The sequence below is a fragment of the Ursus arctos genome, unplaced genomic scaffold (assembly GCF_023065955.2).
Source record: "Ursus arctos isolate Adak ecotype North America unplaced genomic scaffold, UrsArc2.0 scaffold_8, whole genome shotgun sequence".
Lineage (NCBI taxonomy): Eukaryota > Metazoa > Chordata > Mammalia > Carnivora > Ursidae > Ursus > Ursus arctos.
Window position 1 is genome coordinate 46,355,104 of NW_026623100.1, and position 14,663 is coordinate 46,369,766.

Sequence of the window (14,663 nt, forward strand, 5' to 3'; positions counted from 1 at the left end):
CAGTTGAGGGAAGGGGGCTGCTCTTACAGAACTCTGCAAGGCTGCCTATGCCCCTGGATTATCTAGGCTGTACCTGTTCCTCCTGAGGTCTCCAAAGAGCCGCTGTCCTTTTAATGTTTTGTCATCTCAACATGCATTCCCCTTCTGGTAATCGCACTTGGATTCTACTGGGAAGGGCTTTCCCCATTCACTGGTCATCATGTTTGGATGGAACTTAACCCTTCCCCTGGAGCTCCAGGGGCAGGTGTGTGACCAGTCAGAATTTTCCATCCCCTGAGCCAGTGACTCCATCAGGGATGGGCATGTGACCCAGGTTGGTCAAATCAGACTCAATGTGGAGACACTTGCTCAGACTACTGAGAAAGAGTAAGCCATTTTCACGTTGGTGGAGAATAAATCTAGAACTCCTAATGGCCATATTGCCTTTGGGGAGGAAGACCCTGACTGAAAATTAAAGTAGAAAAAAGCAAAGCCAAATATGAAGAAACAATCCTAATGCTGAGGGAGTCTTTAACCTGGTTTTACAATGACAATAGATGATTCCAGAATGACTGAACCATACCCTGGAATAGAAGCTACACACCGTTTGCTATGCAGTTGATGTGATAGAATTATGTTCAACAAACTCTCTATTCCATAGCTGTCCTACTGCTCCAATGCAGTAGTTATTAGCCACAGTGTCTACTGAGCACTTGAAATGTGGCTAGTAAATTGAGATGTGCTGCAAGTAAAAAATGCACACTGAATTTCAAAATCTTAGTGTGTGAAAAAGAATGTAAAGCGTCTCGTTAATATGTTAACTATCTAGAATTTAAATAAAATTTTGGGAAAAAAAGTCTCATTGATAATCTTAGGATGACTACCTGTTGAAAAGATAATATTTTTGATATATTGGGTTAAATATAATATATTATTAAAATTGACATCATCTTTTTCTTTTTAATATGACTACTAGAAAATTTAAAATTATCTACATGACTTGGGTTGTGTTTCTAGTGAACAGTGCTATTCTAAAGAGTGGGATTTTGATATTCATTACAATTCATCCCCTACAGCCTCTATGGTAGTTCTTAGACATTTGCTAAGAGGAGAGTGACATTACAATTTACCACTGAAAGCAGGACACTTTAAGAGTGAAAGAGGACACTGTCGGTGATTATCGCAGAAAAACAGGTATATACTAAGTTGTGTACCAGGCAAACCAAGATACATAGTTACCAGGCTAAGATTCCTTTTCTCCTAAAGTCTAGACTCTTCTGATCCTCCCTTGCAAGCCCCGCACAGTTATTACCCTATGTTAGTCTAAGTTAGCATTTTGCTTTTGGAAATTCTCTATTTCTCCTTAGACAATTGTTAAATTTTGCTTTTCAGATCCTTTATCAAATATGTTGTTAAAAACATTTTGTTTCTTATATCTCCTTTAATTGTTATTTATTATTTCTGACAAATATGAATTAGGTTCCTGTGATGTTTCAGACATTTTATATTCTAAAGATGTCTGTCCTTTCTGGGGGCATGGTATTCGTTCTATCTATCTTTTCTGCATGCGAATGCTGTGTGCCTTAATTCCTTCTGTACCCTGTAGACACTCTGTCAATTTTAGCTGATGGAAACTGCCCCAAAGATTTCTGCACTGAAAGCAGATTGTCCCTATGAATAAAAATAGGGATACCATGATATTTCGCGGGTACCACCATTATACCTCTTCCTAACAGCCGTATTTGGTAATGCCGTTCTTTGTTATATATATCACGGAGGCTCTGCATGGATCCTTGTACCCTGCTTTTGGTCCACAGGGACCTGAAACATATATAGGAAAGGAAATATAAAGATAACTTTCCAGCCCCTGTTGCTGGATTACAAAACACTACAACATGAAATGCCGGAGTCCAACTCCAAATGCTGGAGTCCCTGGTGCTCCCCACTTACTCGGAGAAAATAACAAAGTCAAGAAAAGCATATTGTACCTCACTGAGGATCACAAAGAGCTTAACAGTAATTTTGTAAAGAATTCAATACATGAATCTAAAAAACAACACAAATGAACAAACAAACAAAACAGAAACTGATTTATAAATACAGAGAACGAACTCGTGGTTGCCAGAGGGGGTGGGGTACAGGAACAAAATAGGCGAAGGAGATGAAGAGGTACAAACTTCCAGTTATAAGGTAAATAACTATACAGGGATGAAAAGTACAGCATAGGAAATACAGCCAATACTATTGTAATAACTCGGTCTGGTGACAGATGATGACTACAGTTAGCATGGCAAGCACTACAGAAAGTATATAATCGTCCAATCACCACATCGTACACCTGAAACTAACATAACTTGATATGTCATCTCTACTTCACTAATAAAAATTTTTAGATTTATACATGAAAAAGTTCAGTTACTGAGATCTTAGCCAGGGATCAATAATTGTTCACAGACTTTGTCCTAATACAATGTAGGAAACTGTTCCAGGCCAAGAATTTAAACTATTTTATTAAAGAAAAAAAAAACGGTAAATTGAGAATAAACAGATTCCACCAGCATTACACTGAGGTATTGACACCCTCCGCAGTGAAGTGGGATCAGATGGTGGAAATCTCTGCTACCACTCTAGTCCTGGTCTGCTCGTCTAGTGCATTCGTACTTAAACAGTCTCAGGGCTCCAGGGGTCCAATATATACACTTCAGTTCCTGCACTTGCAAATGGTGGCCCCAAACAAATTGGCTTTAAGTGATCATGAATATGATGAGCCAAAGTATGACTACATTGACTGTGTTGATAGACATTCCCAATAGAATTTAGGTATGCTTGAATGTAAATAAATACATTTTTTTTCACATCTGACTCTTCATTATGTTAACACTGAATTCTCTTGTCAATTATACAGGCAACGCTGCACCATATAGGTATCAGCTGAAAGACACTTCCATAAAATAAGACTTTGATTTCTTATTTACTAAACTAATTGTATCCATTATCTATTCCTACATAACGCATTACTCCAAAACTTAGCAGCTTAAAACAACAGCTATTTCTCATGTCACAGTTTCTGTGAGTCAGGAATCTGGGCACATCTCAACTGGATCCTCTGCTTTAGGCTGCAGTCAGGGTGTCAGCTGGCCTGTGGTCATTTCAAGGCTCAAGTGGGGAAGGGGTCCACTTTCAGAATCACATGGTTGTTAGCAAGAGTCAGTTATTCATGCACCGTGGGACTGAGGACGTCAGTTCCTAGCTGGCAGGCCACCCCTCCTTTCCTTGCCACATGGAGCCCTCCATGATGGCAGCTTGCTTTCTCAAGGTGAGCAAACCAAAAAGACAAAAGAGAGAGTGTGCTAGCAACATGAAGTCACAAACAGAAGTGACATCCCATGATCTTTGCTGTATTCTGTTAGTGAGAAGCCAGTCACCAGGTCCAACCCATAATCAAGGGGAGGTGATCACACAAAGATGTGAACACCAAGATAAGGGAGGATCTTGAGGCCATCTTAGGGGTCTGCCTGCCACACTGATACTTTTGTCCGAATACCATGAGAATAGAAATGTGCCTGAGTATAATTTTTAATTGCTGTGGCCAACGAAAAATGAACAGGGCAGTTTGGATGTGAAAGGGAGGCACTCGAGCCAAGTGGAGACCCAAAGTATTCTATAAACCAAGGGTTCACAGTAGCTCAAACACAATAAATGGGAGAATTAAATCTTCGCACAGCACAGTAGAAAAGTCTTCCCAAGTGCAAAATATAAACCCAAGTATAGCGTGTCCTATTCACCTTATAAGTGGTACATTAGTTTCAGGAAAACATTATCAGCCATATTAAATTAGTGGCATTCTTTAGAATGTTATTAGAATATCAGTTGAATCACTGGTATGAAATTGGTATATTCTTTCCATTTACTAGTTCTTATAGTATCAAGAGCTATAAACACAAAAAGTTTGCACTTGGAATGTATGTGTATACATGTTGAAGTAACACTGTAACAGAAACATGTCACACATTATGCCAGCTTTAGAAACACTGCATTCTGCCTCTTTTAGAGGGCAAGATGCCTTAGCATTCAAAGAAACCTATAGATTCTCTTAGAAATCTGAGAGGTGACCGATTAGCATATGGTTATCTCATGAACTCTGTTTCAGTAATAATACGTTGAGATATTAAACTGAAATGTCCTCCATTGCCTGTGAACGTCCTTGCGCAGCATTCCCCACCACACTGAATCAGTAGAGGGAGGATCCAACCTAAAATGAAGGGGTCATTGCTCAGTGCTGAGTTTCAAATTGGGTTTTTCGAATCAAGGGTAAAACAATAATCTTAAAAGCCTAGCTGTGTGGAGGGAGCAAATGGTTTTCCGAGCTCCCAAAGCTGCTCTCCACATGTCAAACAAAACTTGAGTTTAGGAGTAGAGTTATGGGTAGAGAGGGTTGAGGACAGAGAGCCAAGCTACTCGGGAGGGGGAGGAGCCATTTCACTTCTTGGAGAAAGTGGAAGAGAGACTCAGAAGGACCAGCAGGGGCTGAAGGTCAGGAGTGTCTTTGCTCTCTCTTTGCAACCAAAAGCTCAGGGAGTACCTATTGTAAACAGTACAACCCGTGATCCAGAAGAAACTGTTAGCACTTTATGACAAGGGGCAGAAGGGGTGATGTCTATGTGGGGGGAGACTCTATTTGCATCTTGTAGATTCTTAGCAGTTTTCAATAAATGGCCTTGCCAGGGAACACTGTTTAAATCCCTAGACATATTCTGTCACCCTCAACATCTCAGGCACCTACTCGATCACTCATGTCTATGTGTGTACTCCCCATGGCCTGGTAGCCCCACATCCAATGTAAAAAAGCCACAGGAAAACAATTTCCTTACCAAATGGGGGGAAAGAAGGATACCATCTCTAAACAACTAACACGAAATGAAGCTATAAAATGTGGTAAGACAAACGGGAAGTGACCCTCTCCAGCTTTTATGGACCTCGTTAACAGAAATTCTAGTCCGTGAAAAATCTTACACAAAAGGTCTCATGCACTCTCTGGCCAGGAGACAGGGCTCTGTGCCCAAAGAAATCTCGGCACTGTGGTGGGAGGAGGAAAACGAGGCCCTACACGTTGGTCCCACCATCCTGGTCATGTGCTCTTTACTCTCATCCATCTTCACCTCAAACATCTCAGACCCCCAAACAAAACCCACTGGGAGCCCCAAGCTTCCATGAACAACTCAGAGAAGTGATCCTGGTCCAAGATGAACGAAGAAATGGAGACAGGGCTCGTGTGATACGTCCCTCCTTCCACAGGTGGGTTCGGGGAGCCACTCTCTAAGACCAGCTATGTCTATACAAACACGCTGTTGTATCCGTACATCATACATGCCACTTGTCCATTTTCTTCTCAGCCCTTTTATAAAAACTACACTAACATCATAACAAGCAATGCAGCACAATGTTCTACCTAGATCTGCAAAGGGATTTTGTGTACACCCCGAATGCTGAAGCTTTAGTCATACAGACCCCACGTGGACATTGTAGGAGCAGCAGCAAAGACAGGGAAAGCAGGAAAGAGGTAAGAAGATGGTAGTAACAGCCGAGACCAAGAAGTGGGAGCCAGCGCCTCTCCCTGAGGCTTCGTACCTGCCTCCTATGTCGTGCTGGGACTTGTCCTCTAAGGACAGAGAAGCGGAGAAAAGCCTCTGGCACTCAGGGGGGAAACAAGAGAGCCAAGGCTGACTCACAGTTAACATGTGAGTCCGTAATGCACGGGGGAAAAAATGACAGGGTGGGTACTGATGGCATGTGGAGACAGGAGATGAAAACAAGAGGCAGTAACACTGTCATCTAACCACCACGGGAGGCCAGAAGAGCCTAGAGGAACTTTCAAAGAGAGACACCCCCCCCTCCCTGAAGAGACAAGAATACTGAGTGGATCTTAGCCTCTGCCTCATGTCAGCTTGCAGCAGACAAAGTATTGCCCGGTCTCTCTTCTACTAAACTGCTCCCAACTCAATATAGCGTGAGTGGTGACAGAAATGTGTTATTTTGTTTCGTTTTGTTTCAAATAAAAGGCCAGGACTCCAGGAAAGCTTTGTAACTGCCCAATCCTGTGACCTGGAACATGGGACTTAACCTCTGAGCCTCAGTTGACTCAACCTCAAAATGGCGATGATAACATCTTCCTTCTCATGTTACTGAAACAATCAAAGGGGAGGTATTCCCAGCCCAGTGTGCTGCCAGTCATGAGCCATCAATCAATCTCCTACTCATCAAGACTGAGCCTTTCTCTGAGTCACCCGGATGCGAAGGAGCTGAGTCCTCTAATTTAAAAAGAACTTCTTTCCCAAAAGACAATTGATGGAGAAAGCACTGAGCCAGGAATCCCACAAACATGAGGCTAAGCTTCTGGTTTGCAAATATTTTTAATCAGCTTCACTCTTTTTTTTTTTAAGATTTATTTATTTATTTGAGAGAGAGAGAGCACATGAGCAAGAGGGCCAGAGGGAGAGAGAGCACAGAGCCCGACGTGGAGGTTGATCTCACAACACTGAGATCATGACCCTGAGATCACCACCTGAGCCAAAACCAAGAGTTGGATGCTTAAGCAGCCGAATTCTTTCTTAAAAGACATGGTATGTAAAATGTACACGAATCTAAGCTGAAACCTGGTTATTTGCCTCCTACTCCTCTGCATCCACCCCACCAAGGAAATCCCCGAGCAGAGTTCGGAAAGCTTGGACCTGATGGTCTCCACTTGCCCTCCTTATAATGAACACCACTGACTTGTTTTGTACGTGTTTTGGGTTTCCTAAAGATATGAATCGTTCTCTAATAACAACTATAATTTTAATAAACTCTCAGCCCTTACACAAAACTCAGGAACATCTGTTAACAAGGTCTGGAATTCTGTTCAAAAGTCAATCCTTTGAATCTTGAAATCTCTTTAGTTTTTAAATATCATCTATAAATTAGAAATTCCCTGGGAGGATTGATGCCATTTCTGTTTAAATCACAGAGTTTTTGACCGGTCTGTGAAGACAAGGCCCAGCCTGCCCAAATAAATGATAGCCGCTCAAGATGGAAGAAGGAGAAGCCAAAAGTGGCAGAAAGAGAGAGGAAGAAGAAAAATTCCCTCAGCCCCAGAATAAACCCTGTCCTCCCCTCTCACTCTCAGACTTTTCTACTGTTCTCCAAAGGGACCCAGTTTCATTTGATGTATAAAACAAAGCCTATTCCAAAACTTGCATTGTTTTATTATTTAAGGAAAAGATGAGTTTTGGATTTCAAAACTAAAAAGGGTTTTTGTTATTCACTGTCTTATTGCCGTTAGAGTAAATTTGTAAGCATCATTTATTATTCTGGAATTTTGTTATGTATGGAATATATGTAAAGAGACAACTCTAATTCATATCTTGAAGGCATAAACTGAAATAAGTGATCAAGAACTCCCCATGGGAATGTTCCATGGAGGAATTTGTGGCCAGCCTATAGAAGTGGAAAAGGGTCATCTCTCTTTTCCCCACCATGCGGAACAAAGGGAAAAGGTCCACAACGACGAGAGGACATGTTACGAAGAATAAGAGTAATTTCACAGTCATTTCACGTGCAGATGCTTAGGTTTTCTTCCCCCAAACCTTCCCTCTACTCTTCTCTCTTGAAAATGGTCTTTGTTAGTTATTACGCAGTGTGGGTTCCTGGGATGATGAGTCAGGTAAGAGTTGTGCCCCACCTTCTCCTCCCTGCAAGCAATCTTGACCAACAATTCCAAAATTTGAATTGCAAAAGTACAGTCAATTCTGCAATAATGTATGTGCGCGTTCCTAAAAATCGCCATGCTGTGCAATATTGTGCAATATAAAGTATAGGTCTTATGGGGAAAAGGGGGTTGGGAGCACCACATTCAAAAGCTTCGTCAGGGGCACGTAAACAGAAGCTTGGAAACAAAAATGGCAACACAGCTGTACACATCTTACATGGTTAAGAAAGCCCTGAAGTTTGGAGGGTTGTAGCCATGAGTCATTGTGCAGTGGTAGTAGGAGGCTACCAGAAATCAGACCAAGTGTTGAAAGGTCAGGTGTGGCCGGACGTGGTTTGTAACACAGGCAGTGAATGTGGGAGCCCCAGGAGGCGGGCTTGTGTAGACCCTCGCTGTGTATTCCCCAGGGCTCAGACCAGCAGAGCGCAGTTCCCGCATGTACCTAGTGTTTGCTGTGGACAGAACACTAAAGTCACACTGTGCTCAGCCGTTCTCTAATACTTCAAGCGTGTGGGAACAATTTTGTGTTTTCAAAGCAAGTGTTATAACACAACTGACTGTATCTAAAATTTTTAGGTTTTTATCTCTCATCATCACCCTCCATTCCACTTGCAGAATAAATTATCCTAGACACAGATCTCATCTTTCACTTAGGATCTCTCAGGAAAAAAAAAAAAAGTCAGTCTAGAGGAATGTTTCCAGTGATCAATGAGGTGGGATTTTAAAGGAGATTGTGGTTTATTCAGGGCCATGTCAGTGTTCCCTTGCTGAAATATAATTGAGCCTGACATCGAAGAAGAGTAGAATTTGGAAAGATGGCCAACAGTAGACAAGCAGGGATAGTATAGGAGCCAAAGAATAACCCAAACTTAGGACCAGGCTCTGTACTCCGGAAGAATCTTGTCTCTGGTAGGGGTCCAGGCATTAAGGAGCATGCAAACAAGAAGCACCACGAGGTGCCCTGATGCTGACTTAACGAGTTCAGGCATATGCCCCAGCTGTCTCTATCTGTCCTTTTTAACTTGTTAGAATACCATCTGTGAATTTGCCTAAACCTTCCATTTAAGTCTCCAGCTATCTTAAGGAACACTGTCATGTGAGCTAGGCAAGAGCCAGGAACACCGTAATTGGGGCATTCACTCACCACATATTTAATTGAGCAATCACTGTGTGCATTGCCACCTAGGAGAAAAAGAAGTCTAAAGCCCATTCTCAATCTGGCAACCTGACCGCAAGCCTCTCTGGAGCTCAGAGCCGGTTCAAATCACAGAACTTCTGCACTCCGTGCTGACAGCTGCTTCTCCCCTCCCAGGACTTCTCAGATATTGGTATCTGGAATGGCACCATCCTTTACCCGGTCAGGACCGTCCTGGGCATGGCAGGACATTTAGCGTCCCCAGTAAACACTTGCCAAATACCACCAGTGCACCCGGTCATGGTGAACATCCAAAATGTCCCCCTCGTGTGTTCAAACACATCTGGCAGAGGGCAGCAAGCCCCCTGGATGAAAGCCGCTGCCAACTGGCCTCTCACTCAGCCTCATACCTTCTTTTCCCTGAAGACTCAGGCCTGCCCACTTCTTGACACAAGTACTCCAGCTGTATTCATTCAGTTAACTTTGGAGAAAACACAACCCACAACCAAATGGGTAAGGGCAGGAGACACGAGAGCAGGGAAGAAGAGGACAGGAAAACTCTAAGTGCTCCTCAAACATTTCCTCACCCTTTATTGCCCACAAAACATCGATATCCTGTAATTCCCAGAACAGTCCTAGAAAACTGGTTTTGATAGGGAAACTGACCTAGAGACATGTCCTCAGTCAGGCTGCTGGTTTGGGGTTAGAATCAGGTCGTCCTGGTTTTTATTCCTCTGTGCATTTCACCATGGCTCACTGCTGTTCCCTGGTGCTGGGAAAAGAGCCTGAAATGCCTTTCACTAGCCTCCGACTTTCCTGGTGCAGGTTCTGTGGTCATTTGAGTTTGTCACTTCTGCTGTTCACCAAACATTTCCATCTCCCTACCTTCAGGGGCACATGGTGATATTATACTTCCAGCCCATCTCTGGTTCTTCAAGGATACATGACTGGTTCTGGCCAATTAGTTGTGAGCCTTCCATGGCCAGTTCAAGAAGCTCACTCTCTTTTCCTTCTGCGGCAACAAATCACAGCATCCAAGATGGTGGCCGCTCTGTAAGAGGGAGTCCAAAAGTAGGGAAATGTTGCAATAGAAGCCACAGCAGACCTGAAGGGGACAAATCGTGTGAGCAAGAAAGTCATCTGTTGTAATAAACAATGAGATGTGGGAGTTGTCACTGCAGCACGGTGTATCCTATCCTGACTAATCGCCCTTCTGCCCATGAGTCAGTTCCCAGACATTTGGATGGAATAGAACTCCTAAGATCCATCCCATGCCCGCATGCACGCACATACACACACAGCCCGTGTGCATACACAGCACACACACACACACAACATGCACCGTACACAGCACAGAGCCCCGTGCCTCCTCCGTACATCACCCTCGTGACTTAAATGTGGGTTATTTCACCTCTCACACTCTCTTCTCCTCTTTTCAAAATGTCAGTCGCCTTACAAAGTACAACTGGCTCCCAGATATTCAGTTATTTCTTTTTGTTTGGCTCTTCCTGTTCGACGACGCTCTGTAATGATAGGTCGTGTGCCTCATTTGACTCTGTCTCCCACAGAACCCAGAGAAAACAGGACATAAGTATTTGTTAAATAACCCACCTTCACAATCTAGTGTCCAAAGCAAAAAGGGGGGAGGAATTATCCAGGAATACTAATTTTGCCTCCAAAAATGCTGGGAAGAATAAGAAGTGAGAATATACAAGGTGAAAGGGACTACTTATGAGGATACAATGCATTCTAAAAGCTTGGAGAGTTAGAGGGGGTTATCAACGTACAAGCAATCACTACCACAATATAGAAGGGCTCTTTATCACTAGGAAAACTTCTCATTAATTACCACATGTGCCGTAAGTTATACTTTATCAGCTATCAAATAAAAGACTTTTTATCTCCTTCTGGGTCTATGGTCAACAAAAATTAGGCTTCTAGTTAATATCTGATGAATCCTGGGATGACTCCAGAGGAAACCTGCTCAATAATCCGATAGTTCATTTAACTCTCATCCCGCTCAGCGATCCCACACATCCTGTGCCGACAAAGTGAAATATGATATTGATCTAGCACCGCATTGTTCAGTCTCCGTGAATCTTTGGGGGTCATTTGCTGGCTGATAGATTAACACAAGTGTGATAATCACTTTGGAAGTAAACTGTCAAGTGTGTGTGCTATGCTAGATGCTGTACTGAGAACCCCAGGAAATTAGTTTCTCCCTAGGGGATGTGTTATAATCACGTTTAATAAAACTCAAACAAAAGCTGGAGAAGCCGACAGAGGTTATTGCCAAAACACACGACTGTCTGTGTCCTCGGGGGTGAGAATCATCCTCTCCCAGCCTCTCAGCTTTGGAGATCTTATTTCTCCCCCTTTCAGGGGATACTCTGAACCGAAACAAGAGTTTAACATGAGACTAAAGTAATAAATAGTAATAGTAATGGTAATAGTAGTGCAAGGGCGAAATTGTGCTAGACCCAATGTCACATAATTTTACATGCATTCCCTTGGAAAGGGGGCACCGTTATTGAGTACAGACTCACCAGCTACTTTGCCTGACTTCAAATCCCAGCTTTCTCCTCATCAGCTGAGTGAGTTATTTAACCTCTCTGTGCCTATGTCTTCGTGTGTGAAGCTACCTTACACACAGATTTGTTAAGTTAATTTATGGGAAAAATTTAGAATGGTGTCTGCCATGGACGCACACCTCAAGTATGATTTTATGGTTCTTTAGAGAGATAGAGAAAGAGGTGGACAGGGAAAGAGATATCTGTGAGTGTAGGTATGTGGATGTATCTATACTTACTTATGCTCAATGAGATAAACACGATCAGTACATCTGTTTCACAGAAAAGTACCTGAGTTAGTGAGATAACAGAAATAAGGAGCTTGAGGTGAAAGTAGCAATCAAGGGGCGCCTGGGTGGCACAGCGGTTGAGCGCCTGCCTTCGGCTCAGGGCGTGATCCCGGCGTTACGGGATCGAGCCCCACATCAGGCTCCTCCACTATGAGCCTGCTTCTTCCTCTCCCACTCCCCCTGCTGTGTTCCCTCTCTCGCTGGCTGTCTCTGTTAAATAAATAAATAAATAAATCTTTAAAAAAAAAAAAAAAAAAGAAAGTAGCAATCAAATCTGGGACATTTTTATGCTAAGGAACATATTCTTAAATAGTTGGTGTGCTGTGAACAGGTATTTATTAGTCATCAAATATTTATTATCTACTTTGTGCCAGGCACCTTGCCATGCAGAGCCACGGGGCTCTGTCACTCACAGCAAAAAGCTGGACAAAATGATGAAAGAAATACCCTACAGGTGTTTTTTGTATTCTTTCAATAATGTTCCAACCATTGAAGCTACATCCTTGGATACCCCCACCCTTGGTCTTATACTTCACTCAAGTAGATACTCCCCGGGCGACATTCTAGAAGCCTTTCTATATTCTCATACCTATTGCCTTGATTCCCATTCTTTGAGGGACCTCCCCTTTGTTAAATGGTAGCCAGCTGCTCTGGTTAACTCAGATGGCAATTAGTTCTCCTCATGAAGAAAAACAGATTGGAAATCAGTAGGTGTCTCATGGCCAAGTTCAAACTAAAGCTTTATGGTGATAGTGAAAGAGTTTTCTAAACTGGATCACAGATTTAACTTAACTAAAGGAACTCTTCCAAATTTAAGCTAACGCAATTCAGTATGCTAACATCACGTTCTTGGAATCGGCTCTCATGGTGGAATTTCTTGTATTGTAGTCCCATTGGAAGGAAAATGCTGTGGACAGAATTGACCTTAGGGGTTCAATGTCCCTTGGTCAACCATGACAGTTCAGTACCTCACATGGTGGCCCATTTGAACTTGACAACATCAGCTACTTACTGTTGCTCTATGTTGTGCTGGTACCATAAGAAGAGAATCTCTCTGGAATATACGTGATCCCTCTTCCACCTCCTAGACAGTAAAATTGGAAAATCAGCTGATGAGTCTGAGGACAGGAATACGGGTCACACAGTTAAGTGCAGCCAATTTTAATTAAGTAACCTCATCCTTTTGCTCCAAACAGTCCAATGGCCCAAACCTCACCCAGGTTAGATAATGCCCTATAATTTTCAAATTGATCTCCTAGTTCCTCTGAGCATGTCTTTTCATTTTCCCTTCTCTTCACAGGCAAACTGATAGAAAAAATCAGGGGCTTACTGACTCCTAGCTTGCCTCCCTTCACTCTCTGCTCGTCAACTGATGGCTAGATCTGTCTGCCACTCTCACTTCTAAACCCTGAGTGTGTCCAATAAGTATTTTTAGACTGCTGCTCTGCTATCCTACGGAAATCATACTCACGTCCCTTCTCTGACCCCTTTCCAAGGCCCACTTCTTTTACTTGTGACTCCAGTGCTGAACATACCCCCGTCAGCCCAGAGATAGTGTTCTTCAAGTTTCTATCACAGAGTTTGGCTATTCATGAAAGCAGAAAAATAGAATATTAGCTGGAGGGTTAAGTGGAGACCATAACTTACTGAAAAAGAGATGTGAGATATTTTAGCATCTTTGCTGTTGGAAAGAATCCATCAGAAAATGAGAAAATAAATTATGTAGAGGGGAGGTACTTGAACAAGCAAATTCTTCACAAAGCAAGAATTCACTAAAAGCAACCAGTTAAGGGGGAAATTTTAACTTTTCCCAGGAAAAAATGGAAAATCTTAACCTGAAAGCTTCTGATCTCCTGAGGAATCTTTTAAGAATTTTACATGTCTACCAAAACATTCTTTAATTCTTACCATATTTTCTTTCAATGTGTTCATAACACAAAGCCATCCAACCAATCCATCGAGTCCTCACAAAGCGATTGATTTCAAACGGGGAAGAGTAAAGTTTTCTCTTGATTCCCAAACACTGACTCGTAACAAAACAGAGTGAGGAAAAGCATCTCGAGCTTCAAGGTTCCTGCCTTTTTCCACGAATTCTGGAGGCAGAATTCCCCTGCATCCCTCCGGCTCCCAGGAGAAATCAGATCAATGATTCTTATCTTTTGCCTCTGTCCTAACTACTAGTTGTATTTTCAAACATTTACATTCTGGAACTTCACCCCAGTCCTGATGAATCTGAATCTCCTGGGGAGAAGGGACACAGAAGGGCAGGACACAAGAGTGTGTTCTTCCTTTTTTTTTTTTTTTTTTTTTGCAAGTGTTCCCAGCTATTCTTGGATACACTGAAACTCAGATCCTAAATAGAGAAGCCCATATAATGGTTTTTATCTTCATTTGTTTTCATTCTTGCTTTCAATAAGCTCTTGTTATATACCTATCATGTGCCAGGCTCTGTGTTTGGCATCAAGTATACAAGTTCAAAGGCGATGGTACATGCCCTCAAGAAGTTTATCATCTAAAGGGGAAAAGAATGGGAGCTACTCAAGGTCAACTCAGCAGCGTGAAGTCTTGTGACCAAGATGTTCTAAATAAGTTGTGGAGTGACATCCAATCCTGGCTCAGCTGCGGTCAGGGCACAAGATCCCCACAAAGGCCAGGCATACTCTGGAGGCGAGCTCTGAAGGATGAGTAAGAGCCAACGAAGAAATGTCACGCAGAAATATAATTAGAAATACTTCCAGTTCTTAAAAGACTTTATTTGTAACTCTTCAATTAACTGAGGAAGGCATAGGTGAGTTCCCATCTCCAAATTGTTTTTATCCAAGAAACCACTTTGATATCCTTTCATCAGTCCAGATTAACTGAGAGCTTCTTCCTTTCCAAGGGATGGGGGACATCAGAAGGACTGTAGGAAACGTTCCTGGTCCTTAGACATGGGAAGGAAGGCT

The 14,663-nt window shown here is 42.5% G+C and overlaps 1 long non-coding RNA gene across 6 annotated transcripts in view; it reads right to left on the reverse strand.

Moving 5' to 3' along the window:
• Nucleotides 1-14,312, reverse strand: part of LOC123002227 (uncharacterized) — a 29,707-nt gene extending 15,395 nt beyond the window's left edge. Inside the window, exons 1-5 of one of the 6 annotated variants that reach the window (XR_007190856.2) lie at nt 13,627-14,312; nt 12,731-12,802; nt 10,470-10,542; nt 10,270-10,381; nt 9,424-9,909 (exon numbers count right to left, since the gene is read on the reverse strand). This is a non-coding gene — a long non-coding RNA (uncharacterized LOC123002227). Of the gene's footprint in view, nt 1-9,423; nt 9,964-10,269; nt 10,382-10,469; nt 10,543-12,730; nt 12,803-13,626 lie in introns of those variants that run through there. The other 5 variants (XR_007190854.2, XR_008958293.1, XR_007190855.2 and 2 more) reach the window with 5 other exon arrangements.
• Nucleotides 14,313-14,663: the final 351 nt, after the last annotated feature.